Below are 24,429 nucleotides of genomic sequence, written 5' to 3'. Positions count from 1 at the left end.
TTCAGTGCAGTGCGGTGACGTTGGCTGCCGGAGCCGCTCTTGGCTCTGCTCGCTGCCTAATGAGCCTGTGGGGACCGAGGGGAAGCGGCGGCCAATAAACATAGAGAACGTTGAAAAGGTCAGAGCTGCTCAGTGTGACACAATAAGGAACCAAACTGGTGAGGCGTTGCGCTTCCGCTCACTGCCAGTCCCTGGGTGATGCCCAGGCATGGGGGCTGCAGTGCATCCCGGTGCCATGCTGCATCCCAGTGCCATGGTGCATCCTGCTGCTGTGGTGTGGATGCCTGAGAGGTGTCTGCTCGCCCTCTGCCTGGCACCACTGGGCAGTGGGATCCCTCTCACCACAGTGCACCCGGTGCCCTCGGTGACCCAGTGACCCCTCCACCTGCCTCACTGTGGGAACATGCCATGGGCCCACCAGGGCTTGGAGAACAGGATGAGGAAGCAGCCAGCTGTGTGCAGCAGGCAAGGAAAAGGTCTGTTTAAAGCTCACTTATTTCATCCCACCCAAGCCATCGTGACAATTCCACGTCAGCCCCGTGCCACAGGGACAGATATTGAAAGTATCAAGCAGCACTTTGTGCAATTCCCCTTCCTCTGTGCAGGAGGCATCCGGAAATGACAAGCCATTGAGCATGTAGAGAGCGAGGGTGCAAGTTCTGGAAATGGACACCAAGGCGTGGGGGAGCACACGGCTCAGAGCATCTCCCTGTGGTCACGGCATTCCTTGTGATGCTGGCTGCTGTGCAGGATGTGCTGTGGCTGGGGCTTGGCTGTGTGCTGGCAAAGAGGATGAGGATGCCATTGCTGGGTCACCTGCCAGCTCCCTGTGTGCCAGCTATCGTGCACTCAGCCCAGCTGAGGGCACTACACATGCCAGCCCAGCCCAGGGCTTTGTCCAGCTCTCAGCTTTGCTGTTCCGAGTGTTCATGCGTGTCCTGGGAATGGTGTTTTGTGTGGTGTGTAGTTCAGCGAATGCATAATGTGTTGTTTCAGGGCTTTATTGCTGTTGTGCAGCGCTGATATAATGGCATGCGGGGAGCTCTGGCACTCCTATTAGCAGCTGGAGAGAGGAGCAGAGGAAGGATGCTCTTCCTCTCCGCGCCCATCATCTTCCCCTCCTGATGCTCTCGGCTGTGATATAGTGGTCTAAAGGAGACAACTTGTCTCTATTAGCACTCAGTGCAGAACAGTCAATTGGATCGTTAGAAGCAACTATGGATTGGCCTTGTTTTCAAAAGGGATCAAAAATATTTGGCCAAAACCCTGTTGGAGCATTTTCAGCTATTGGAAAACCTTCTGCTAGACAGCTTGGCTGCCCTGTTCACAGGGCCCCTACCGGAACAGCGCTCTGAGGTTTGGGCTAACCTCAGTGCGGACATGCAGCGCAGGAGAGGCCAGCAGTGCCCTGCCTTGCCTGTGTTCCTGCCTGGCTGCTGTGGGGCAGGGGAGATCTGTGGGTCTGCAGGAGGAGCACCTCAGCTGGGGCACTGCAGGTGCTGGGGGAACAGCAGGGGCAGCCCCCAGCAGCTGGTGGGGTGAGCAGGATGATGACCTCATGCTGAATTGGGTGGAGTTGGGAACGCTGTTCTCTTTGAGATTTTGTGGTTGTGGGTAGGACTGTTGCCATATGGACCCAAGAGAGCTTCACGCTGGGCAGGGCTGTTACCCACAGGACAGGACCCGGTGCCCATGCCACACTGCTGCAGGCACAGCCCTGAGCTCGTGTGCCCCTGGTGTGCACGTTGCAGGGTCAGGCCTGTAGCACTTAATTGTAATATCTAATTTTAGCGTCATGGCACTCATTGAATCTGCGGTTCCCGGAACGTGTGAGTGACACAGATTAGTATTGCACAGGAAAAGTCAAGCTTCTGGTGCGAGATCAATAGATCATAACTGGATGGAGTTTGAAAATACAACTTGTTAGCAGTTCATATTGTGGAGCTTGCCATACATTGCTGTGCCCAGCTCCCTGCTACCCAGGTGCTGACGGCATCTGCGGCTCAGTGACATTGTGTCAACTGCTCAGGACCCCGCTCTGTGGCTCTTATCTGGTGGAAAAAACAGCCAGCCCGGCCAGGAATGGTGGTGTGCAGCTGTTCTGAATCAGTGGAGTGTGCTGGAGAAGATGCACTTTCCCCAGGTCCCCAGAGTCGTCGGGAGCGGTGCTGAGCTGTGCTCAAATGGAAGATGCTTATGCACACTTCCGTAAGCAGTGAAGTGACTCAGGTTGCCCACTCAGTCTGCTCTTCCCCAGCTGGTTCCTGCAGTCCCTCCGGATGTGTCGGAAGCATCCTACATCAGACCTGCGTGCACTGTGCTCTGGGCTGGAGGCTGTGCTCAGGAAAAAAGAAATAGGCCACCGCTTTTCTCACGCAGGCAGAGCTTAGGGAGGATGTGAGCGAGGAGCGTGGGCAGGGTGGGCATTGAGGACATCCCCCCCTGCACTCCTCAGCAGCAATGGGGATGCTGTGGGTGGAGGCTGGCTGTGTGGGGCTCTCCTTTTCGCTTGCCCTCCTGTGTAGGGTTTCCAAAGCTGCTCGGTTTCGCCTCTACACCCAGTTGGAAAACGTTAGAGATCCAACGGCGTCTTCCAGCCCGCGATGCTGCTTTTTCACTGACTCAGTGAATAAGATCATCTCTTTATACCTGATTCAAATTAAAAAGGGACCTGTTAGGATCAGGAAGAACCTCATCCTCCCTTTGGGGGTTACCTTGCTCCTTGTTTAGGTTGGTTCTGCAGGCCAATAATTCCACTGGAAGTGCTCCCACGATGCTGCGGTAACCCTTGGATGCTGTTCAATGCATCGTGGCCCCCGGCGTGCGCTCATTGCCTCCTAATTGCTCTAAATAAGTTGGGAATGATGAAATTAAAGTGCCATTGATATCAGGCAGCCCTGGCACACCGCAGTGTGAGGGAAGCGGACAGATGGGGAGATGTTTGGGTAATAGGAATTAGATGTGGTCGGTACCTTGTCTGGGACCCTCCGCTGGGCACGGATCCATTCTCAGCTGTCCAGCTGTGTTAGTGCCATGCAGGGGAAGAGCATGGTGGCCCAAGCCTCCGTTTCCAGCACCAGGCTGTCCCTAGGGCTGCATTTGAGGATGTGCTGCTGTCAGCTTACAGGTGTCTCTGGGCTTTGTGTCTTTCCTGCAGCCAAGGAGCTGCAGTCAGCTCCCTGCTGGTCAGCACAGCCCTTAGCCCTGGATCTCTTTGGGCTGCCCACACAGTGCACCTCTGCCTTGTGTTGCCTGGAGCTGAGCTAATCCCTTCTGACTGCTTTCACTCACATGCACGCTCATCCCTGCTCCCTCCTGCTCCCCACTTCCCCTCCACCACCTCCAGGAGATGACTGCTGCAGTGCCAGCACTGTCCCCTTTCCCCTGCATGGCTGATCCCAGCACGGGACCCCTGGCACTGCAGGGAAGCAGGAGAAAGGCAGAGCTGATCTCCCACCCAGATGGGGTCCACGGAGCCTTGCACGCAGAGGTGAACGTGCTCACCGTGGCCACCCCTTGCAGCTGCCTCTCTGCATTCTGGGCTGCAAACGTCCCCTTAATTTAGTGTCTGCATTGTACTAAAGCAGCACAGCCTCTGCATAACAACCACGGAGGCTGGGGGATCCTTTAGTGGCACGTGGCAGCTCCACATGACCGTAGTAGCCCCTGTGCCTGAAGCCCTGTCCCAGTGGATGCCATAGCCCAGGAAGGACTGGGACTGATGCTGCTGCCATGCTGCCCTGGTGCTGAGCTGCCTTTGAGAAGCAAGTCCCAGTCCAATAGTGATGCTAACTGAGTCCGGGTTGGCAGGACAGGCCTGGCAGCAGAGTGCTCGCTTCCCAAATGTTTCTTCTGGCCAAACGCTGTAGCAAAAGGTGTTTTTCCCCTACACAGGAGAGAATAACAGCCATGACCTTGAGGAGAGAAACGATGAGGGCTCCGAGTTCCCTTTCCCTTTTTGTTGCTATTTTCCTCGCAAAATATTCGAGTTGAGAGGGATTTTTGCTTAAACAATTTATGCCCAGTGGATGGATTTATTTCATTCAGCTGCCAGCCACAAGAAAGCTGTGCTATTCCCCATGGCACGGCATTTTTTTCCACACTCATAAATACTCCGTGCTAAGTACGACTTTGTTCCAGCAGGCAGGACAGCACGGGGCTGCGGCCCCATGCCCATGCACCATGCCTGCCCCAGCTCTGCTCCCTCACTATTTCCTCCTCCTGGGGATAAAGGCTGTGCACAAATTGCTTTTGTACATGTCCTTGGCACCGTGGGCAGTGTGTCCCATCCCGCTCGGCTGCTGCCTCCCACGCTCAGCCCAGCGCCTGCTGCCCGCTTTGGGCAGGAGATGGGCAGGGGGCTCTTGCAGGTTGGCCAGGAGCTCAGCACCGTTCTTGGAGAGGGAGGAGGGGAATGCGAAAGGTTTGCTTTGGGATCGGGGTGATTCATTGCAACGAGTGCATCAGAAATGCAAAGTGAGTTCTAAGGCAGGCTTGACGGCAGCGTGTGGAGCCGGGGTTAAAAAAGGAGATGCTCAGATTGAAAGGTGGGCTCAGGGGGAGAGGGAAAGAGGGAGACGTTTACTTTTAAACATGTCAAAGCCAGCCAGTGTTAATGCTGCTGATGAATGACATGATATTCATTCATGGAGCATGGTTCTATGCAATGGGAAGCGTTTGGCAAGATGGGCATCACTACACGGTTCTCTCAGCACCCCATCCCGCTCCGCACCCCATGTGCCCTCCACTCACTTTCTCCTTCTGTCCTTCACCCCTCAGCTGGGACCTCCTGCCCAATCCCATCGCTGCTGGGTGGGTTACAGCAGCACCCACGTCCCGCAGCTCCCGCGCTGGGCGGGTTGAACTGAGGGCTGAGGTCTGGCAGCTCGAGGTGCCGCATCCCTCCCCACGGGCAGTGCTCTGGCTCTCCAGCTCATCCTTCCCAGCCTGCTCACCTCTCCGTGCGCTGCTCCAGGAACAGATGGGCTTAATTTCCGCCTGCCGCCCCTGCACTTCGCGGGAGGCTCGAGCTTGGAGCACGTCTGCTCCTACTCCACGTGCCAGCCTCAGGCTCCTGCCCGGCCCTCCTCGTGCTGGGGGCACTGAAGTCGGGCTGCCCCTCGGATAAACCTGTCTCCGTGTCACCTAGGCTGAGCAGCAGCTGAGCATCGCACGGATGATGCTGCTGAGACGCTTAGGCTAAGCTCCACTTAATCCTCTTTCCTCCGGCACTTGGGGCAGCGATCCCGCTGGAGCAGCTCTGTGGCACAGCCCCGTGCGGCGCGTCCTGGAGGGTGACACAGCCTTGGGCAGCTCAGTGCTGAGCTGGGGGCAGGGTGGAGGGAGTGAGCTGTGTGTGTGGCTGCTGGCCGGCGGCTGAGGTGCCAGCTCTTGTTTCTGCCAGGTTTTACGGCGTGTGATTTCCTCGCTCGGCCTCCTGTGGAACATCAGCCCGACTTTATGGCCGTGATGCCGGGTTGGATTGAAGGCTCTGGGATTTTTTGAGTCCCATCTCCTTGCTCTTTGCTGGTGCACTTGGGGGTCCCATGGTTCTCCAGGGAGTGTTAGTGGTCCCTGCGCTGCGATGGGGAGCATGGGGGCTTGGGTCAGCACGGGGGAACTGGGAGGGGAGGAAGAGGATCGTGCTCGCCTTGCTTTGCACAGCACATCCCTGCTATGCCCTTCTGCCATCCCCCCTCTCCTCCTCTCCCAACAGGGCTCTGTTCCAGGGCTGGTCCCATGAGCCAGGAAGGCTTGCATAGCCCTTTAAGCCTGGGGCCGGGGCTCCCCACTCCTGCTGAGCTGCACGGGACCCCCCTCCAGCACCTGACACGAAGCTGCTGCACTCTGCTGCCACGGTAGGTGCCTGGGCTGCCCCACCCGACACTGCCCTGCACAGCCCTATATAGCTCTGTATTTCCCTATACTGCAATATAGTGGGGAAATCTTGGTGGTAGGCAGATGGATGGACTGGATGATCTTGGAGCTCTTCTCCAGCCTTGGTGGCTCTATGAATCTATGATTCTATACTGCCCTGTACAGCTCTATAGAGTCCTATACTGTCCTGTGCTGTAGGATTCCCCCTCCACTTTGGCTGGACTGGATGACCTTGGAGCTCTTTTCCAACCTTGGGGATTCTATGAATTCAAGACTCTGGGATTCTATATTGCCCTGTGCTGCCCTATACAGCCCTATATTGCCCTATAGTGGGGAAATCTTGGTGGCATGTGGATGGTTGGACTGGATGATCTTGGAGCTCTTCTCCAACCTTGGTGGCTCTATGAATTCAGGATTCTAGGATTCTACACTGCCCTATAAAGCCCTATAGAGCCCTATATTGCCTTGTGCTGCCCTATACTGTAGGATCCCCTCTCCACTTTGCTCCACGTGCATCCCCACTGCCGCGTGCGCAGTGCTGGGGCCCGTGGGAGGTCCTGCTGAGAGCGCAGAGTTTGCGCTCCCCGTAATTCAGGTTGCAGTCAACAGCAACCACTCACGAATCCAGGTTGTATTTAGCAAGCTGTATAGGCTGGGGAAAAGAGAGAGAGAGAAAAAAAAAGTGAAACGCTGAAAAGTTTCATTTTGACATTTTCGAAATGAAACCTTTCAGCCATCTGTTTGGAGATGACATTTCATGTTGAAATTTTTCTGGGTATATATTTTTTTCTTCTCTTTTTTTTTTTTTTTTTCCCCCAGCGTGGGGGGTGGGGGGGAACCACCTACAAAACAAAAATGAGAGCTTCGTTTCAGCCCAAACAACGTGCTCCGTTCAGCCCTGGATCATTGCTGGGGTTGGAGAATTTGTCTGAGGGAAAAATAAATGGTTTCCGTCACCTGGAATTGTTTCTTCTCTCAGTTTTGGCCACCAGAAGTGATTGGAGGAGGGAAAAGAAAAAGAAAAGCGAACAAAGCAACAACAAAAATGCTCTGTTTTCCCAATCCGGGTCTGAGAAGGCATCGCTGCTGGGGGAAAGCTGGAGCAGGGGGTTTGCAGTGGGGTACCACGCGGTGCTTTGGGTTTTCAGAGCGAGAGGGAGCGCTGGGAGGAGGCTGTGGTGGCAGAACACATTGTACCCATGGGTTTGGGGATGGCAGGAGAGATTTGGTGGCAGCTAACTTTAGCTCAGAGCTCACACCTGCAAGGACAGCACGCCGAGCTGAGCCGCCCGCGTCTGCGCTGCGTGATGGGGAGCGGGGCTGCGGTGGCCCTGCAAGGGTTGGAGGTGGTGGGTGGCACCCAGTCCCACCAGTAACACCCCACTGCTGCTCCAGTGCCTCCCATGCCCGGCCCCTCTGCTTTGGTGTTTATTGTTCCCATCTCCCATTCTTTTCCTCTCTTCTTCTTCTCTCCCCCCATCCCCCCCCCCCAATCCCTTCATCTTTATCAGTAGCTAATGAAACAGGCCGGGAGAAACCCAGTTCGTACAGTAATTAAATTTACTTAGCGAGTATTCAGCTGGAGTAATGAGAAGTTTAATTCAATGATTAGGGTGTTTTTTTTTTCTTTTTTTCTTTTCTTTCATTAATTAAAAATGGAACAACGGCGCAGTTACAGTGGGGCTGCATTGATCCTCCTCGTGGAAAGCTGCCGATGGAGGAAGAGGAGGAAGGAAGGATACTATTCCAACTTCTCCCCATCCTCCCTTCCAAACCCATCCCCGAGGCTTTCCCCACAAGCACATGCATCTCTCCCCCCACCCCAGCTGACCCCCAGGTTGCTCAGGGCTGTGCTGGAGGGCTCAGCAGCCCCTCCCCCCCCTCTCCCTCACATCCCCCCCACTTTCAGCTGCGGAGCGGCCGAGAGCTGCCCGTGGGTGGGAGCTTGAGGAGCGTGTCCCAGCCCACGGGAAGGTTGAGGTGGGAGAGCTGTTTTCCTTCCTAGTGAAACAGATTTTGAGCTATTTAAATACATTAAATTCATGAGCGTGTTTTTACTTCTTTTTCAAACAAGTCGTGTGTGGTGGTGGGGGTGGGGGGGGAGGGGGTGTTGGAACATGGAGAGCTGGTTGTTTCCCAGATCTGCTGGTTGTTTCCCAGATCTGCAGCTCTTCAGTGACACGAGGAGCTCTGACCTTCAGGGCACAGCCGGGCAGGTGATGTTCCCTGGAGCAGAGCCACCGGTTCACTCCTGGTTCTCTTACACTGAAGCAGTGAGGTCTCCTCTATGTAGAGCACCAGGTGGGTAAGGGCAGCAAACTGTTGGTTCCTTGACAGACCGACACAGGATAGGGGGGCATGTGGGTCTCCCAGCTCACCCACTGCCCTTGTGGGGATGGTTTTAGCAGCAGCCAAGGGCTGGGAGCAGCAGGTAGTAAGCTCCCAGGGCACCCAGTGAGGCTGCAGGGTGAGGTGCAACCTCGAGCAGCGCGACAGCAGGGCTAATAAGAGGGCTTTTGCATGTGTGTTTCTTGAGAGATGGCTGTGAACGATTCCCCAGTGCTCTGGCCCAAATCTGTCCTGGTAGCTGTCAGCAGATCGATGCGCTGCTAAGCACAGGTCTGCTCCATTTCCACGGGAAGATGGCTTCTCTCGAGCGGTTCGCCCTGGTTCCTCCAGCAGCAGGTCGCCGTGTTTGGGCAGCCGTGTTTTCCTCCCCCTTGCTTCCTGATTTACGGTGTTTTACATATCAGCTCAGACGATGATTAAGCTCGGGAGGGAGAGGGGCGAAACGTCCGCAGCTTTTTGATTTCCCTCCCGCTTGCCTCCGCTAGATGCCAGCTTACAGCCCTCGCTGCGGCACTGCTGAGCGCACCAGTGCAAAGCCGAGGAGTGGTCCTGGCAGCCGGGGCCTGAGCCAGGCAGGTAGCCCATGGGTGCTCTGCAGGACGGCCCCAGCACGTCTCCATGTGCCCCTGCCTCCTCCTGGATCTCATTCCGGGATGGTCAGAAGAGATGGGAGCGGGTTTCAGCTCGTACCGTGCATCCCCATCCTCGGCTGAAAGCTGTGAGCTGTCAGCTTGACGCGAGCGCCGCGTGAGACGGCAAACATCAGAGCTGGCTGGGCGCGGGCAATTTCCCAGGATGTCAGTCCTCGGGAGAGAACAAAGAGAGAGCGGTGAAGAGCAGAATTCGGCTTCCTAATGAAACAAACAAGAGAAAATTAGGATGATTCAAGCAGCTTTTATATACCGGGGCTGGGGAGGGGGTGGTGTTCACATCGGGTTTTGTCCAAACAACACGATGGTGGAGTGTGCTCCGCTCTGTGTACCATAGGGGACAGCAGCAGGGCTGTGCCTGCCTGAGACACAGCGTGGGGTCACCTGGGGTTGCACCCACATCAGGTTTGGAGAGAAAGGGATCAAAGCAGCGAGGTAGAGCTGGCTACTCAAACGCATGCCCACCGGTGTGTAGTTTCCCCTCTACATCATGTTCTTTGCTCAAAGCAGAGAGCGGGCTGCATAGGATCAACCTGGTGCATGCAAAAAAGGGTTCCATGTCCTCACCTCGCCTCTTGTTCCCATGCAAGAGGGGCCCACAGACAGCTGTTCCTGGCTCTGCAGAGGGGTGTTTCCACAGCCCCTCACTGGGTCCCATCCCGCAGCCAGCACAGGGCCCCTAGTGCCAAGGCTCCCCACTGAGTATCTTTTGGACCCATCGTCTGTGGGGCTGGATGATGCCATGGGGTCGGATGATGCCATGGGACCAGATGATGTAATGGGGACAGATAATGTCATGGGGCTGGTTGATGCCATGGGGCCGGATGATGTAATGAGGCCAGATGATGCCATGGGGTTGGTTGATGCTATGGGGCCAGTTGATGCTGTGGGGCTGGTTGATGCCATGGAGTTGGTTATGCCATGGTGCCAGTTGATGCCACGGGGCCATGGATGGTGTGGTCACAGATTTTATTTCAGCTCTGGGGCAGGGCTGAGCCTGAGTGGATTTTTAATGCATGAATTTTTAGTGTTTAAATGGAACAAATCTTTGAACCTGTGTGGTTTCAGAGGGATGTTTCTCTTCCTCTCTGAATGTGAGCTGTAAATGCTTCAAAAAACCCTCCCTCTCCTCCCCGGTGCTGCTGGCTCTGGTGATACAGGGACAAACTTGCAATAGCTCAGGTTTTCCATTAAGCCACTGTGTCACAGGAGTGTCGCAGATTTGCATTTTTAAAGCAAATTTCCAACACTGAGGTTATGGGAAAAGCCTACAGACATGAACGCCTCCTGCTGCAGAGGGCCAGGAACCACATGGGAGGTGGTCAGGAGAGGGGACGGGGCACCCATGGAGGAGGAAGGGAGGAGGGGGGAAGGGGATGAGCGTTGGCTTGTTCCATGATGGAACAAACGGGGGCTTGGAAGGGAAGCAGAGGTGTTTTAGTGGCATGAGGGTGTACCAGGAGCGAGAAGCAGGTCCCCTGTTGCTCTGCACGTGCTCCGGGGTGCATCCCCTAGTGTCACCACTCCTCCTGCTGCCAGAATTCGCATCCACCGCTCCTCACTGATGGCCGAGCGGCTCTTCATGCGCAGATAAAACGAACAGGAACAAAGGAGGCAATAATATCGACTTTCATCATTGATATTCCCATTTATCTCCGTAATAATTAGTAATTCTATTGCTGTGAGAGTATGGCTCATCATCTCCCTGTTTCAGGGGGGCATGTTCATGGCAGCGCCGAGAGCAGCCAGGCAGGGAGCGGGGCTGGCCGGGGGGGGTAGGGGTGGGACAGGGCACCTTCCCTGGTGCGGGACGCAGCTCTGAGCGGTGACAGTGGACATCCGTCAACGGATGCCAGGCTTGGTGGGAACCAGGGTGCAAACGCAAGTCCCCCCCCCGGGGGGTGGGAGTGATGGGGGCTGCTGGCGGCACGCTTTGATCGCTGTAGGGTATTGCTGCCTATCTGAATGAGAAATGCACGGCTCTATTGTAAAGCCCGGACAAAAACGCCTTTTGTGCTTCCCCGCATGTTTATTTGCGTAAGAGGGTGTTTTGCTGGAGAAACACGGGCGGGAGCTCGAGGGGGAGGCGGCAGAGGCGGGGGTGAGCGCGATGGGAACTCGCAGTACAATTTCAGGACACTTAAGAGCCTCTTATCGTCGGTGGCGAGACAGCGACATCAGAGGCAGCTCCGGCAATTGTCTGAGACAAATTGCTTCGTTTGATGCGTTGTTGGGAGCGCGCTGGTTAAGCTCCTGGGCTGTGTATATACAAAGCACAAGAGATACGCGTGGACTCCTGTCGGTGCGTGCCCACGGGGAGCCGTCTCCCATCGTGATCTTTCCATGTGCACAACGTCCCCGGCCATGTGGGGGTCCCCACGGGGCTGGCATGGGATGCCACGGGGAGACGGGAGTGGTATCACGTTGTTGGTGGCCGCAGCTGGGAGAGCTTGCAGACCTGCCTTGGTTTTGCCGAGCTGAAAAATGGGAAGCTGGGACGCGCCTTGAGGGCTTCACGTGGCTGTTGGCTCGAGGGTGTCACTACCGTTTTCCTTTAGGAAGAAGGATTTTGGTTGGAAAGTCCCCTGAGAAATGGGTGTGTCCTTCCAAATGCCCAGATGGGAGCGAGATGGTGCTGCGCTCCTCCGCCTCTCAGATCCAGTGGCACTCGAGCAGAAGATGCTTTCCTCTGTTCAGCCAATTTGTACCGAATTCCCCAAAAATAAGGGAAAAAAAGATGATAATAATGGAAGTAACAACAATCACACTAACAGCCATGTGCTCTCCTGGCTGTGGCTTTTACCACCGCCGATTGCACTCTCCCTGTTCCACAGCTCCGCTCCCTGCTCCACACTCAGCCTCGTGCTGGGAACGTGGGGGTCCCCGCCGTGGCCCTGTGGGGCCAGGTGGGGGTGAGACAGGTGGGTGAGCGTGGCCGTGGGCAGAGCCTGCCTTCATCCCTCCCATCCCTTCCCACTGCCATCCAGGCTCGCTCCGAGGAGCGGAGCTGGGGGGAGATGTCAAGAGTGGTTACGGCGTGTGAGCGGGTTGAGATAAAGGGATCCATTTTCATTCTCCTGCCTGTCTGCTTCAGTCAAAATACTGCTCCGCAGCCAGCGGTGCCGTGTGTCAGCCCGACCGCACTGCCTAATGCACGGGCTGCTGTGGTAGGTGCTCCATCTCCCCATACCACAGCTGTCCTCGGCCTCACCGCAGCCCCCGGCCCCGCGCCCGCAGTGCCCCGCTGTGATTCACTGCTCCTGCCCAGCTCTGGGCTTCAAACCGCAGCTGCAGGGCCTGTGGGGATGCAATGGGGCTGCAGAATGGCTCTGGCCCCGGTAGGAGCCCAGCAGCCGCTCCCGACCCATCCCCCCGAATGTCACTGGCTTTTAAGTGCACTGGTGGTTTAAAATAAGAATAACCTGCTCCAGGGCTTCTTAAAGCGTGGAATTAAATATGGTTCTGGTCTCTAGGCAGAGCCTGACTCTTCAATTCTAAATCTGCTCAACCAAGCGAAATATTGCAGGGGGGAAGGAAATCAATATTTCTCAGGCCATGCACAGGGAGGGAGCCACGCACACGGCTGCAGGCGTGGTGCAGGTGCAGATGTGCAGGCAGCAGGGCAGGAGCATGCACAAACATACGGTGCCAGGAGCTGCAGGGGGAGAGGTTTGGGTGCATGCCTACAGAGACGGGTGCGTGGTTGCTGACCTGGCACAGGGCTGGGAAGTAACACCCAGCCGAGGGGAGGTGAAGCTGTTCAGCAGGGTCTGACCTTTCCAGGGGATTTCTGCCCCTCCGTGGCTGCCCTGCAGTCCTGGCCCTCCCCTCTCCGTGCCCTCTGCGGTGCTGGGAGGAGGGAGCAGCCCGCCCACCCTGGGAGCAGGAACAAAGATCTCCATCTGCAGCGGAGAGGGGAAGGACAAATGTTATTGACCCGCTCTGGCATCCGCCCAAGCCACGGACACTCACTCCTCCCAAAAAGCCTCTCTGATAGCTTAATTTCTTAATTGCTGTCTGCGATCAGGATGGCAGCCCTGGCTCTCCTCCAAGCCGTGTCACTTCCAGCAGCCCGGGGCTCTCCGCCGCCTCACTTGGCCACTGCGTTCAGCTCTGCTGCCCGGGGTAGCTCTCACCTCCAGGGCCATCGCTGCTGCCCCTGCGGTGGGGAGGAGCATCACAGTCTTAAGGGTGCTCGGGATGCTCCAGAATCCCACTCCAATGGGAAGTTGTTCCTTGTCCAAAGGGATGGAGGTGGGCCATGTGCCCTGGGCTCCCTCACAGCACCTGGAGGAGGAGGTGGGCACTTTGGTGCAGATGGAGGTGATGCAGGGGAGCAGGGCTGCCCCATAGGCCTGGCCCTGGGGCTGCTGGCAGCTTCTGACTGCCCTGACCCCCTCCAGAACAAGGCAGGGCCATGCCCACATGCAGTGCAGCTTCTGAGCTGCCATGCAGCGAGGCTCTATATCTCAATAAGCAGTGCTCTAAGGCAGACCTGAAAATAAATATTTGAAGAGGAAATAGTAGTCTGTCTTGTATTGTCCCTCTTCGTTTCCTCTCTCTATTTCTCCCCCCTTCTCCTGTCTTTCACGTCTGGCTGAACACGAGAGTTCATTGTTAAAGGTGTTTTGTGTTGTTGCTTTTTCCCTTTCTGTGTTCTCCCAACGAGGAGCAGCTCTATTAACAATTCACACCCGGGCAGCAGCACGGCTGTCTGCATGCCAGGCCTGTCCATGGCCAGGTGTCTGGGTGCTTGCTTTCCTTCCTGGTTGCCTAGTCTGTTTGCCATGGTAAGATGCAACTGGATGGCTCTTTCTTCTGCAGGGAGCAGAGGAATGTTGGGATCAGCCTGCAGAAAGAGGTTCAGCCAAATGCTGCGTGAGGCACTGCTGTCCCAAGGGAGGTGGTGCACAAAGGGGAGGATTGGGCCACCCCAACCTCCGCTGGTGTGATGTCCCTACGTGCACCCGTGGGCTGGAGGTGAGCATTGGCACCAGTCAGCCCTTCTCTGAGCACCAGGGGGAAGTGTTTGGAGAAATGGCGTATAAAAGGAGACATGAAGAGTGGTGGTGAGAAGGGAATGGGGAAGGGAGGGACTCCAGGAGGAAATGGGGCTGGAAGATGCAGGTGTGGTGGAGGATATGGGAGATGTCATACGAAGGGAGGTGGCCCCAGAAGCTGTAACTTTAGGAGAAGCCTTCCCAGCCCGGCTTCGTGGCTGTGAGTCACCCTGCTCTATTGTGCAGCCCAGTGCCCTTCGCAGATGGTGGAGTGTGAAGTGCTGCTGAGAAGGGCTGCCTGGTTCATGGGGATGGGAGTGAGCGCTGCCCTCGCCCTTCCAGCAGCACAGCCAGCGCCTCGCCCTGAGGATGGGGCTGCCAGATGGCCAAATATTTGCTTGTAAATTAGCAGTGGGAAACGTGAGATGTGCAGCCCTAAATGGCAGAAACACAGAGCCAGGATTGGACTCTTCCTCCTGCAGTCGGTCTCGGCAGAGTGGGGCTGGGCAAACCCATCACCGCAGCGGCACAAGGAGACCTCAAAAGCAATGAGCACGGGCACGGTGCTGCCAGCTCTCCCTGCTCAGTGCCACAGTCACGGGCCATTACTCAAGCATGCTCCTCTGCTGGCTGTGTTTGCATTAAACCAATATGCAGAGAGACACGGCTTTTCTCTCTAGGAAAAAAAAAAAAAAAAAAAAAAAGAAAGAAAGAAAGAAAGAAAAAATGCTTCTTGTCCTGTATCTGTGCAGCATCTTGCTGAATGGGATATGACTCGAATGAGATTTCCAGGCAGTAATGCAATAGAAGAGCTCCTAATTTGCGTGTGTGCATGTGTGGGACAGGCAGTGCCCGGAGCAGTGCTGCACGCAGCCCTGCCCTCCCCCAGCACGCAGCTCCCTGTGCCCACCCAGCCTCACCAGCACCCTATGCTGCTCGGGACGGATCCCTCCATGCTGCCAGCGACATCCTTGCACAGTGCTGTGTGCCAACAGAGCACTGCCTGCCTTCCCACACCGTCCCAGGCCGTATTTATAGATCGTGGCAGCATTACCCGCGCGGATGTGGATCGTGCACGCTGGTTTTCTATAAATACAAATGCTCTGTAATTATCATTGGAACTATTTAGCCTGATTCAAAGGTAGATTAAATAATGAGTGTGTGTGTGTGTGTGAGAGAGAGAGATACGCCTGTCAACGGCAACAAATGGAAAGAGGCATCTCTGGGTGCGGATCTGGAGGCTTCCCCAGTGTGGAAGTTGGGGGAGGAGAGCAGAGGAGGAGTAGGGAGTGCCTCCTATTGCGTGGTTCCAGGTGGCACAGAGCAGCATGGTGCAGTGCAATGGGGGTCCTGTGCCCCCCCCTCCCCCCACGTTGGGCCTGAGCCTCAGGAGCACCAGGAAGTAATTTCAGGTTAGGTTGCAATCAAAGGTGTGTGATAAGGTTCCCCAGAGCTTCCTGACCCCTTGTTTGGCATGATCATTGATTTTCTGTGAGGGTGGAGGCTGTGCATGGCCCAACGTGTTGCTGTCCCCTCTGGCCACGAGCTGCTCCAGGCAGAGCCCCTGGGTGTCCCCTGTGGATGGGCAGAGAGGGCAGCTCTGTCTGCAGGCCCAGGGACAGTGCCCAGTGGGTCCTTGATGAGGATGGCTATCACATCCCAGGGCAGTGAGTGGTACAGGACTGGCATACTCAGGCAGAGAGAGGTGGCGTTGGCATTTCAAGGACAGGGAATGGTTCATCAACCTCTAAACGCCGTGTTTGCTCCAGGAACCTCCACCAAACACCCTTCCCTGCTGTCTCCTCGCTCTGCCCTCTCCCACAGCCACCCTGCTGACTCTCATTTGGTGCCCATGTCCCACCAAGGCTGCTGCCCCACACAGGGCTGCAGAGCTGGGATGGTGAGGGCAGCAGGGCTGGGAGGAAGGGCTCTGTCACGGTAACTAATAACTCCGTGCTGACAAATTGAATTATACCTTTTCCAGTTCCCTGCACTATTGATCAGAGAAAAGGTTTGTGTTTCTGTTAGTTTTTTTTTTTTTTTTCCTTTCTCCTTTTAAGTTACAGTTGCAATGTCCTGGGGGCTTATAATGAACTAAATAAGGTCAGGTTAGCAGAAGAATCAAATATGCTCTGGCAGCAGAAGCGTGGGCTTCTCCTGGTGACTCTGAGCAGAGGGGAAAGCAGCAGAAGCAGCAGTGGCTTGTGTTGTGTGCTGCCATGCTGCACGCCAGCACCCAGCCACAGCCTGCCCACCATGCATTGCTCCTCTCAGCCCCTTCAGTCCCTGCTTGGTGCCCAGGGCCATGCAGGAGGGCCCTGTCCCTCTTGGTGCTCCCTGCCAAGGTGTGCCCTGCCCGGCACTGACCTGATATCCCTGCTCACGTGTGCAGCCTTTCCCCTCCTGCTCTGTCCTGCTTGGGAGTCCGGCTGCATCAGTGCCAGATTAACATTCCCAGCACAGAGTCACTCCATCACCATTTCTATTAAACTCATTTGCTATCTAAAGGAATTCATTTTCCACTTTGTTTGCCCACCATAAAAAAAAGGCCCTCAGAGCTGAGGCTGTGACATGGGCAAGTGGCCAAGCGGGCAGCAGGGCAGCAAGTCCCCTCCCTCCTCACATGCTGCGGGTGGAAGGGTGTCCCTGCCAGCCCCTCCAATCTTCTGCTCCTGCAGTGCTGCTGAACAGGGCAGTGAGACAATGCTGGCATGTTGTGACACCAGGCTGGTGCTGCTCTGCAGCCCTCTGCACCACCGTGTTCAAGATTGGAGGATTCTGGCAATTGCTCTGAAGCCTTCCTGTCAATCCTGGGCTGAAGGGAGCCTTCCTTTCTTCCCTCCCTCCCTCCCTCCCTCCCTCCCTCCCTCCCTCCCTCCCTCCCTCCCTCCCTCCCTCCCTCCCTCCCTCCCTCCCTCACTCCCTCCTTCTTCCTTCCTCTCCTGTGCTGAGGACCCCCCATCTCAATGCTCCAGGTGATGTCTCACAGCACGGAGCAGAGGGGCAGGATCCCCCCCCCCATGACTAATGCCCAATTGAGCCCTAGTTGTCTGTGCTCATTCCCAGCCTCCAGCAGCCCTCAGCCCTTGGCTAGATGGTGACAGTGGGACTCAGCAAGGCTGGGTGCCTGGTAGCATCCCCAGCACTGAGCACCCCCGTTCCCCTGAGGAGGTCCCGTTTCTGGCCCTGCTCTGACGTGGGATCTCCACCCGCAGCACCATGCCCCGCTCCATCCCCTCATCTGCCCCTCTGTTGCTATGGTGATGTTGCCATTCCCTACCTCCCGAGGAAAAAAAAACCCAAACCCTCCAAACATTTAATTCTGCAGCCCACCTGGGAGCCTTTTAAACTCCCCGTTCGGTGTTTGACATGTAATAATTTTTTCTGCTTTTAAGATTATCCTAAAAACGCTCCTTCTCTTTTCTCTCAAAATCTCAGCAGTGGTGCCTCCGAAAGAAACGAGCATTAAAAAATGCCGATGCACGCTGCCAATTGCAATTTGTCCCCGTGGTGGGGACACCACACAGCAGTGCCGCACCCGGTGGAGCCCCAGTGCTGCTGTGGGCATCTAGGCAAGCGTGAAAATAAGGAGAAAACTCCCCAGAGAGTGAATTACCACCCAGCTCAGCGACACAGGGCTGCACTGGGGTCCACGGGTGGCCTGGTCTACCCTGCCCCCTGCAGGAGTTCCCCTTGGGAACGGCTGGGTACCAGCACCTGGGTGCCCGCACACCTCGCACCAAGCAGATGGTCTGCCCCGAGCACCGGGATCCAGCAAGCCTGTGGAGCAATTTAATCTCCAGAAATAATTTAATATGGCTTCCTCCAGAGTACGGCGCTTTGGGTTTGTGTTGGTTTTTTACCTTCTGGTCAGCCATAGAATAATTTAATCCTGCCTTCTGTGTGAAGGTCTATTTTGAGCCCGCCACCTGCGGAGCGTTTTAATCCCGCGTCTCACAAAGTAATTCAATCCTCTCCCTTGGTGAGTAATTTAATCCTCTATTTCCAGGGTAATTTAATCCCCTCCCTGGGGAATAATGGAATATTTTGATCCTCCATTTCCAGAGTAATGTGATCCTCTACCTGAGTGGCTCAATACCTTAAGCCATCACCCGCGGAGCTGTGCAGATGCCCGTCTGTAGGCTCTGCCACCGTGGAGCTGGCATCCCGTGGCTTGGATAGGTGATGCTCTGTGCTGGAGGAAAGGGCCCAGAGAGTGGATGGAGTTATGACATAAGTGGTGCTCCCAGGGATTGCTATTGCTATCCTGTTTAATATCTTTACCTGTGATCTGGGTGAGGGGGTTGAGTGCACCCATTAAGTTTAACACCAAGCTGGTGTTAAGGAAGTGCTGACCTGCCTGAGGCCCTACAGGACAGGCTGGATCACTGGGCTGAGACCAGTAGGATGAAGCTTAACAAGACCAAGTGCCAGGTCCTGCGCTTTGGCCACAACAACCCCAGGCAATGCTACAGGCTTGGGGCAGAGCGGCTGGAAGACTGTGCAGAGGAAAAGGACCTGAGGGTGTTGGTCAGTGCTCGGCTGAACGTGAGCCAGCAGTGTGCCCAGGTGGCCAAGAAGGCCACTGGCATCCTGGCTTGTGTCAGGAGGTGACCGTCCCCCTGTACTCAGCACTGGTGAGGCTGCACCTCGAGTGCTGTGTTCAGCGTTGGGGCAGTATTGAAGGGCAGTATTGCTGTGAGGGGGCTGGAGCACTGCCCCAGTTGGGCTGAGTGGTACCAGAGGGAACCCAGCAAATGGTGAGTGCCTTTCCTAGAAGCAGAGAACTGAGGCAAGTACACTTTCTCAGGCTGAACGGAAACCATCACTGCCTCTGCTGCATCTTTCGCATGCTCCGGTCCCCCCGGGACTGCTAAAACTCTGCTGTTAGAACTCTGCTTTATACAAAAGCCTGTCCTGGATATGTCATCTCACATTCCAACATGATCTATTAGACAAATACTTCTCTGTGTGCGAAGCTCTTCCCAAGTACCTGCAGGCCAGAGGGGAGAGAGGGGCACCAGCATCTTTAAAAAATCCCCTTCTAAATGTCTCCAAAGCAAAGCCTGCTCTGCGAGCTGCCCCGTGCCAAGTGCCATCCCCAAGCATCAGTCGCTGCCAGCCCAGCCAAGAGCCTCTTGTAGGGCACCTCTGGGTGCTGAGGGCTGGGATGGGGCAGGGGGAACCTTTTCCTGCTGCCCCCAGAGCACGAGCTGCCGTGCCAAAGCAGCCCTGCTGTGCTCACCTCCTTCCTTCTAATGAGCCGGGTGTTGTTCTCCCATCTCACGTCTGAATGCACATTGTGGGTAATTGATGGACAGGACCCGGCCTCTGAAAGCTATCAGCATAGCAACTGTGAAATCACACGTCCAAATATGTTTATCTTCGTGGCGTTTGGGGCCCGAGCGCTCTCTGAACGCAGATTTCCCTACTTCAAGGAGGAGAGCAAATTTCCTTTAAAATGTCAGCATAGAAATGAGAGATAAAAAGGGAGACATGGGGCTGCTTAAACTGTGCTCACGTGGCAAAGCCTAGCTGGGGCGGGGGGGGCAGGACCCATAGCTCACGTGGGGCTGGGTGCCGGTGCTGTGGGGTGACTGTACCGCATTATGGGGTGTGAGTGTCCCTTGGCACTGTCCCCCCCCCAGGGCTGCAGCATGCTGGGTCTGAGCCCTGAGGCTCAGGCTCGCACTGTGCACCCCGGTGCTCTCAGCAGGGCTCTGGAGAGTGCTGTGAGTAACTCTCGAGTGCAGCAATTGCTCTCCACACAAGCACCTCTCCACAGCTCACACAGCGGTGGTGGATGTCAGCTGGTGCTCCTCGGCCCTGGCACAGAGGACCGTGGGTGAGCCGAGGTGAGGCAGGGGGAGGACTTCCCCGGTTGGCTGTGAGCATTGAGCACGTTCCCATCCTCCCATCCGTGGTCAGACCACCACGGGGCAGTGTGCCCCCTCCCCGTGCCAGCGAGGCGCACCGTGGCAGGTCGCAGATGGAGATGGAGCAGCAATGCTCCCCGCACGCTGCTGACTGACAGCACGGCCGCGCATCTTGTTTTCAGCCAGCTCCCTATTTGGGTTGGCAGAGCCTGGCTCACGCTCGCGACAGGCACTGCCTCTCACTGTCAGCGCAGCTCCGCCGCCATGCAGCCTTTGCTCACCCTCCTCCTCCTCCTCCTCCCCAACCTCTGCTGCTGCTCCACTCACGTGTCCACCCACACCACTCTCTGCACTCTCCACACGGGTTTGCTGCTGTTTCAGTGCAGCCTTGCTGCTCGCTGGCCTTGGTTGCCCCCTTGGGAGGGCTGGGGTCTCCCCGTGGCAGTGCTGGGGCGCAGCCAGCTTCAGCAAGGTCTGAGCCCTTTTGGTTCAGGGGTCCCATTCGGGTGCAGGGACACGCACAGTACCAAGGCACAGCCTTCTGGAAGCGCCGCTGCAGCAGTGAGGGCGGCCACGTCTCATCCTGTCCCCTCCTCCCTAACCCCGTTTCTGCTGGAGGAGCAGCTCTGGCACGCGCAGTTTCCCCAGGGCCGCGTGTACCCTCCTCCAGCAAACGCGTTTACCGCGGCGCAAAGCACAAACTTCTCCTTCCCTGCGTGTGACTTGAGGCGGTGCTGCAGATTAAAAGATCTGTCTTTCTCCTTTATCCAGCAGGTGGGTCTCTGGCGGCTGTTTCAATGCCGCTCCTCGCATGGGCTCTGGGACGCCCGTGCTGAGGTTCTCTGTAAACTCAATTACACCGCGGTAATAGCACGGTATTGACTCAGGAGCCTCAGCAGCACAAGGCTCTTGCCGTTTATTAGTTGTTTAATTATATGGCACATCAGGCCAAAATAATGTCATTAGCTAATTAGCCCATGTTGGGGTTGTTTTGTAGTTTTTCTTCAAGGAACGTTAGCATCGGTGAAAGGGGACAGGAGGACAGCGTCCCTTCACGCCCATCCCGCACGCGGGTCCCATGTGGCCTCGGGAGCACTGGGACAACAGGCACCGAAATGCCAGCAGTGTGTACTGCGGCCGTAACCCACCAGAGGGGGGGACAGCAGCACCGCTGTAGGTCGGAGCCCTGCGCGATGTGTCTCTGGCTGCTGGCTTTGTCCATTAGCACACCCAGCTGGGGAGCTTCCAGGCTCCGAAACGCAGCGGGCACCCTGTGTCCTCGGAGCTCTGCGGGGAAACGGCGTGCTGTGGAGAGCTTTGAGAGCCCACAGCAAATAACTCCAAAAAGGACCCTCCCTCGGGTCCTGGAAAGCACGAGTTCGGATGGATAAAACAAACCGGAAGTTAACACAGAGCTTTAAATATGACCTTCCAAACAGGGGGAGGGCTGAGGACTTCCAAAAGTGAGAATCCTTCCCTTTCTCAACCTTATCTCCCCAGCACTTCACCTGATAAACTGAAGGCCCTCTGTCATCAGTTGCTTTTTTCCAGAATATATATATATATATTTTTTTCCTTGTTGTTAAGAAGCACTAAGAAGAAACAAAATTAGACTTGTAAGGAGAATGAGTTACATCCTTAAGCTGGACACTGCTCCATGTTGCTGCTGTGAGATAATCACCCATTCTCCCATGCTCTGCCGCTCACCTTAATAACTCTCCCAGGATTTGATGTAATGGTTTACATAACCTTTCTGAAGCATCCTGAATTCTGATGCAGCCAGCACTTAAATGTGACATTGAGTCAACTCTGAAGTGCTTTACAGCTCGCTGCTGCTGCTTGGGGCTATCTGATATAATGAATGAAAGTTTCCCTTACCGAGCCAGAGCGTCACTGACTCCCAGCACTCGAGCTGTGTGCCCTCACACCAGACCTGGCTGTGGCTCTGCAGGAGGCCCAGAGCTGCCCAGGGCTGTGCAGAGTGCTGATAGACAGCAGGCAGTGATAGGCTCACCCATCTGGCACAGAGATGGCACACAGAAAGCTGTGCTGCTGTTCAGTGGGACCTGGGCAGGCTCTAGAGCTGGGCAGAGGGGAATCCAATGAGGTTCAACAAGGGCAAGTGTAGGGTTCTGCACTGGAGAAGGAATAATCGCATGCACCAGTACAGGTTAGGGGTTTACTTGCTGGAAGGGAGCTTGCAGAGCAGGACCTGGATGTCGTGGTGGACAGCAGGTTGGCAATGAATCAGCAGTGTGCTCTTGTGGCCAAGAAGACCAACAGTGTCCTGGCTGGCCAATAGGTTGGCCATGAGCCGGTGGTATAGAAGGCCAGTGATATCCTGGGGTGCAGAAGGTCAAGGGAAGTGATCCTCCCCTCCACTCTGTCCCAGGAAGGTCACATCTGGAGCACTGTGACCAGTTCTGGGCTCCCCAGTTCAAGGAAAACAGGAAACTCCTGGAGAGAGTTCAGTGGAGGGCCACGAAGATGGTTGGGGACCTGGAGCATCTCTCTGAGAAGCTGTGGGTGCCCCAGCTCTGGAGGTGCCCAAGGCCACGGGCGGGCCCTATGCAGCCTGGCCTGGTGGGTGGCAGCCAGTGCATGACAGTGGGCTGAAACTGGGTGAGCTTTGAATCCCCTTCCAGCTCAAGCCATCCTGTGAACCGATGATTCAATGAGAAATTCCATCCGAACCTGCTTTAGAAAGTGCTGGGCTGGATGACCCCCAGAAGTGCCTCCCAGCCCCCATCACCCTGTGCCTCTGTGCTGCTGTGACCTGCTGCATGTGTCCCTGCAGTGGGTGCTTGCCCCATGCCTACTGGCTGGATGACATTTGCAGGAAGAAAAGGGAAAGAAAAGGGAAAGAAACAGGAAGAAAAAGGCACAGCCAGGCACAACTCATCTGACCTTTTGCAGGCAGCACCTTCAGAAGAGATTAATGCTGCCCAGAGCGGCCCTTTCTCCCATCGCTGTGTGGCACAAAGGCTGCATGCAGGCGGATGGCTCCTTGGTTCCTGGGTGCAGAGATGAGCAGCCAGCACCCTCCTAGCTGGACTGGGCTTACCGTGTTCACCAGCATGGCTGTGGGACCAGTTCTGGGAGGGCTGGGATGAAGGCAGCCATCTCCCGCTGCCTGTGCTGGTTCTGCTGCCTTCAGCCCTGCAGTAATTTCTGGTGTTGATTATATATGTAAATCTGTATCTATAATTGTCTCCCTCATGTATGTCTGTGTATATATATACGCACACACGCGTCGATGTGTGTGTAGCTGACATATGTGCTCTCAGCCCCCACAACATATGCGGCAGCAATCCGCCAGCGCATGCGTGTTTCCTCACTGGGGCAGTGGTGGGATGCAGCTGCCTGCAGTAATGGCACGGGCATGGCACACAGGGCTGGCAGGGTCTGCAGGGACCCCAGGAACCCCGATGGACCCCAGTGCACTGTGTCTGGTCCAGGTGCACACATCACACGCCTGGGACTGGAATCCAGGTAGTGCAGCATCACCTGCGGGCGGCACTTGAGGCGTTTGGTTCAGATGTGTAACTTTCAGCCAGGGCATATGCAGGAGTAGTCTGGAGGAGCAGATGGGACAGAGTTGTGCTTGCAGGAGCTACGTGGCGAGGAGGAGCACATGTTTGCAGGGTAAGCTAGTGCCCATAAGCTGATCTCGTGGTGGCTGCATCCTGCACAGAGCAAGGAGCAGAGCAGGGAGGGAGGGGCAGGTGTCAGGAGCACCCAGGTGCACAGCTGGGAAAGAGCCTTTCCTTAAGAGAGCTGTTGGCGTTGACATGGGTAGTGTCACTGATGGAGAAATTCAATCACTTCCAATGAGGGAAAAATAATTGTCTTTCGAGGTACAGTAGGTTGTTGTCATTTTCCTTTGACACTCCATCAGCTTTCAATTTCTGGTGCAAAGCCCTTCGTTCTCGCTCGGGCCTCTCTAATCCTTCATGGTGAGAGTTCATGGCAGGAGTAGCCTGAACCAGCTGAGGGGTCTGCAAGCAAAGGTATCCAACTGTACCAATGTGAGCATTGCCCAGACCTGCTGGGGGTGTCAGAGAGTGGAGACCAGTTGTGAAACACACTGCCTGCCTGTGCCCAGGACAGCAGCATGGTGAGGGGGTCCCTGGGCTGGGGGGGCAGCACTGTGCTATGGCTGCTGTCACCTAGCAGCTGGCTGGGCCATGTGTGCACAGTGATGGCCTCAGGGACTCCCTCTCTCTGTGTTGTGCAGGCGTTTAGACATGCAGTGTGGGGCTGCTGGAGCCAGAAATCTCACCTGGGGCCACAGAATCCATTTCCCGCATTCCCATGGTCTGGGGAAGATGTGTTGCTGTGATGTGGCCTGCTACAATGGTGTAACTGCATCAGTGGGCAGGGGAAGAGCCACTGGTGTCATCTACCAGGACTTCAGTAAGGCCTTTGACACAGTCCCCCACAACATCCTTCTCTTTGAATTGGGAAGATGGGTTTGATGGGTGGACTGTTTGATGGACGAGGAACTGGCTGTGAGATCGTACACAGAGAGCAGTGGTCAACAGCTCAATGTTCTCGTGGAGATGAGGGATTAGTGGTGTCCCTCAGGGGTCATTCCTGGCATCAGTGCTCTTTAATATCCTCATCAATGGCACTGACAGTGGTGTGGAGAGCACCCTGTGCAGCTCGATGACACCA

The 24,429-nt window shown here is 55.8% G+C and overlaps 1 protein-coding gene across 1 annotated transcript in view; it reads left to right on the top strand.

The window, feature by feature from the left end:
• The first annotated feature begins 5,835 nt into the window (after positions 1-5,835).
• Positions 5,836-24,429, top strand: part of LINGO1 (leucine rich repeat and Ig domain containing 1) — a 35,512-nt gene continuing 16,918 nt past the window's right edge. The window contains exon 1 of the mRNA XM_065733611.1: positions 5,836-5,858. The gene's annotated coding sequence lies outside the window, so the exon portion shown is untranslated. The remainder of the gene's footprint in view (positions 5,859-24,429) is intronic.

Source organism: Cyrtonyx montezumae, unplaced genomic scaffold (genome assembly GCF_038088225.1).
Source record: "Cyrtonyx montezumae isolate F1298 unplaced genomic scaffold, pur_monq_1.0 scaffold_17, whole genome shotgun sequence".
In the NCBI taxonomy this organism is placed as follows: Eukaryota; Metazoa; Chordata; class Aves; order Galliformes; family Odontophoridae; genus Cyrtonyx; species Cyrtonyx montezumae.
Note: the sequence above shows the minus strand (reverse complement) of the source record. Positions and strands in the feature narration are given on the sequence as shown.